Source organism: Bison bison, unplaced genomic scaffold, assembly GCF_000754665.1.
Source record: "Bison bison bison isolate TAMUID 2011002044 unplaced genomic scaffold, Bison_UMD1.0 scf7180017864354, whole genome shotgun sequence".
In the NCBI taxonomy this organism is placed as follows: domain Eukaryota; kingdom Metazoa; phylum Chordata; class Mammalia; order Artiodactyla; family Bovidae; genus Bison; species Bison bison.
Window position 1 is genome coordinate 6,407,663 of NW_011494926.1, and position 4,197 is coordinate 6,411,859.

The following is a 4,197-nucleotide window of genomic DNA, read 5'->3' on the forward strand; positions in this document are numbered from 1 at the left end:
GGGATTGACACATTCAATACTGATACCTGTATAAAATGGATAACTAATGAGAACATAGCAGTTCTGGGGCATTTCAGAGGTAAAGAATCTACCTGCTAATTCTGGAAACATAAGAGACATGGGTTCGATCGTTGGGTCTGGAAGATCCCCTTATAGGAGGAAATGGCAGCTTACTCCAGTATTCTTGCCTGGAGAGTCCCATGGACAGAAGATCCTGGCGGGCTAGAGTCCACGGGGTTGCAAAGAGTCTGACATGATGAGTGACTGATCACGCACAATGAGAACACACTGTATAAAAGAAAGATCTCTACTTAATGCTCTGTGGTGGCCTAAATGGGAAGGAAATCCAAAAAAGAAGTGATATATATGTGGATGGTTGATTCACTTTGCTATACATTAGTAAATACATAAGTAACACATTATAAACCAACTATATTCCAATGAAAATTAATTTTAAAAAAACACAGCCAGTCTGATTTATATTTTCTTTCACATTATCCCAGAACTCCCAAAGTCCAAGGCAACTAAAATAGGTAGGATACTGGAAATGGTAACCATTCTGGATTAGCAACTTCAATTAATATTCAGAATAACTTATCTTTGTTTCTTTCTAACGTTTATCTCTGTCTTCCAACCCTATTGTGTGAGTTCCTTAAATTTATCTTATCATTCTTTGAAAATTGTTAAAGCTTCCATCTATTATATAAATTTTTCCAAATTGTTTATTCTCTAAAAAATGGCATGTTTACTTCATGAATTTAATATTTTCTGTTTTTTTCCCGGGCTTCCCTTGTGGCTCAAACAGTAAAGAATATGTCTGCAGTGCAGGAGATGTGGGTTCAAACCCTGGATTAGGAAGACCTCATGAAGAAAAAATTTTAGTTTTTTTGAAGTTTTTTTCTTCCTGCATTGTATCTTTTATTTGAGACAATGTCTCTTTACAGTGTATGGATGGTGGTGTCTTTTTGTGTGTTTTGATTTTCTTGTTAGAGGTTAAAGTTTTCCTCAACTGTCTGTTGATTTCTAACTGACCTAAAGGTGAAGCAATAAACTGATGTGTGTGTCAGGTCAGCTATAATATTGAGGGGTCTCCAAGTCTGTAGTTTTCTTTTTGATCTAGAGGAGGTTCTCAGTCTTCTGCCTTGATGGACAGCCCATCAACTCGTTCTGGGTGAGGGGAGAGAGCTCACTTTTGGCATGTGTACTGTACCTCACTGCTGGTGTCCCTAAGCCAGGATGTTCCTGTACAATTTCAGCAGGGAGTAAACCACTCATTTCTTGCAGGGGTATGAGAGGGAGCTGTTGCTTTGATTGAACGGGCACTAGTCCCTCTGATTGTTCCTATACAAAGTGTCAGCCAATCCTGTTTTCAGTTTCTAATGTCTTAACCCACTTTCCGGCACACCTTCTGCCTATAACCCTTAAGTTTTCTGGATCCCCAGGTGTGAATCATCTTATTTCTTATCACTAAGCACCCCTTAAGATATTGTGTTCCACTGAGTCTGTCACCAAGTTTGCACATTTACCCAGAGTACTCAGCTTATAGTGGAGTGTCTTAAAACAGCAAGGTAAGATTAAAACAAGACCCTGAATCTCCTGGGCCGCTTCCCTCTTTAGTTTAACTGCTTCCTCCCATCCTATCTCTAATACCAGGGGAGACCGTTTCTACCACGTCTGTGCCTTGTTATCCACATGATACTGACACCAGTCCCGGAAAAAGGAATGACATGGATCCTTCCCTCATAAACTCATTTTCTGTCCTGATATCACTTTCACTCTGCACAGAAGGACATGATCCCGCCATTTGGTCCCCAAATGATACAACTGTCTGGCCGAACCACATGTCCTGGACTATGAGTTATTAAATTCCGCCACGTGTAGGGGATCAGCAGTCCTGGATCCACAGCTCCAAGTTCCATTCAATTTATTTTCAGCCTCCCCTTGGCAATGGTTTCCAAATTGTGTGGTCAGAATTGAAGCAGTCTCTCTTGGCCAAGGCAAATGAATAAGACAGAGGGTGAGAATGACAACCAATGCAATAGAAGTGACACCAATAGAAATACTTGTGGAGCAGAGATGACGATTTTAGCTGAGAGAACTGGGGAAAGCTCTCCCTCTTTTTTCTTTATCTTTTTTTTTCTTCCTTCCTTTCTTTTTTTTTTTTTTTAATGATCATGAAGAACAATTCCCAGTTTCCCTTGGAGGAATTCCTCTGTGTTACAATTCTGGTAGCCAAGAAGTTCTTTGTTATGTCCAATCTAAATTGCCTCTGATTTAATGCTGTTTTATTTCATTCCACTCAGCATGGAAAGGGAAAAAGTAATAAATTTCAACTTCATAGAACCACTTCATACACTTGATGACAGTGAATATGCCACCCTGAGTTTTCTTCTCTAGGCTTAAACAACCCTGACAAAAATTTTTCTGAAATGATTTTTAGATTGGTTTCCAGGGATGACGTTTCTCTCAGTAAAATAAAATCTGATTGAAGTGTTCAGAATTCTGTCATTTCTTCTGTTTTTCTGGCTATAATAAACACAAAAAAACTAGGCATGTACTTCAATCACACTCTATAAACCTCATTTCCAGTGTTCAGCACTTACATACTCAAAACTTATAGCCCTTTAAAAATTGCAACTTCACTCAAATTAACCAAAGCAGATATTGCAGTAATTCAAAAGTGATTACTGTCTGACTTTGGTCTTATGAAAACATAAACATTGGTCTCTTGGGCTAAATTTCCTCTTAAATTTCCTCCTTCGTATGGTCACGATTTTAAGAACAGACTGTGTAGACAGGAATGTGATTGCCAGAGACACCAGTTGGAAGTGGCCCTAAGTGAGCCAGTACGGTTAGTTTGAGCTAAACAAAGAAACAGTAAAATTTCTGCAGATTTAATCAAGTCCAGTTGAGAACACAGTCAGGAGGATTTCGTCTGTGATAAAGAGAGATTATACTGCAAAACATCATTCCTTAAGCTTCTCTAAGAGCATATATGTATCGCAAAGTTTTTGTTTTCAGTTCAGAAAGATCAGTTCACTAAATGATTAATAGCTGCTGGCAGTATTTTGACACGATTGACCTTCATATTTAAGATATACAGTCCTAACAGAGAAGGATTACTTAATAAAGATTGTTTAGTAGGTGTTAGGTTCTGAAAGCAGAACTAGGTATTTAATCATCTTTAAAATACAGAAAACTCCTTATTGCATGATCCCTATAATGGATAGACTCTATATGTCCAGCTTCCCTTTCTCCTTTTTTGGTAAGAAAATCTCTTTCCTAAGGAAATCCATGGGAAATTTGGATTCCTGTCCTTCATTTCATGCCCCACCAGCATTAAGGGACAGACGCAAGATACAGGTCTTCCCTAACTGAAGACTACTTTAGAGGCAGTGATGATGGGCAGACTTGATAGAAATAGTGGTATTTCTGAGATTTTTCAGCCAGTACAAGATAAGAAAGATGGAGAATAAAAGGTCTCCATTAAGTAAAGAAGTAAGAAACCTGTGTCAATAAATTCTGCCCCCAGTCAATTTTTTGTTTTAGTTGGGCCAGTTTTACTTGCATTTCTATTATAATTTAAAGTCTCAATAAATAAGACTAATCAGAAACACTCCATTTTACAAACAAGGAAAACGAGGCATGAAATGTCAAGTGATTTGCCTAAGTTAACACACAGCTGGTTTGCTTATTTCCTGGGCACCTTGAGTGTGTCAGATTTTGGTGGTAGACTGATAAACCTCCCTTCAGCGAGCTCATAGTCGATTTCTTTTTAATTCTCCATTTTGGTGAATCTGTGTATTTTTAAACAGTTTAAAGTCTCCAAGAGAGGATTTCTAAAAGCAACTTTGTTACAATAAATGGAATTGAGAAGAAGAAAATGAAAGATTTTCCATAGAACCATAAATTCATTGGAAAGACTGATTTAGAGTTGAAGCGCCAATATTTTGGCCCCCTGGTGAGAAGAATCGATTCATTGGAAAAGACCCTGATGCTGGGAAAGATTGAGGGCAAGAGGAGAAGGGGACAACAGAAGATGAGATGGTTGGATGGCATCATCGACTCAATGAACATGAGTTTGAGCAAGCTCCAGGAGATGGTGAAGGACAGGGAGGCCTGGCGTGCTGCAGTCCATGGGAACTCAAAGAGTTGGACATGACTCAGCAACTGAACAACAATAAAAATTAAATTTAG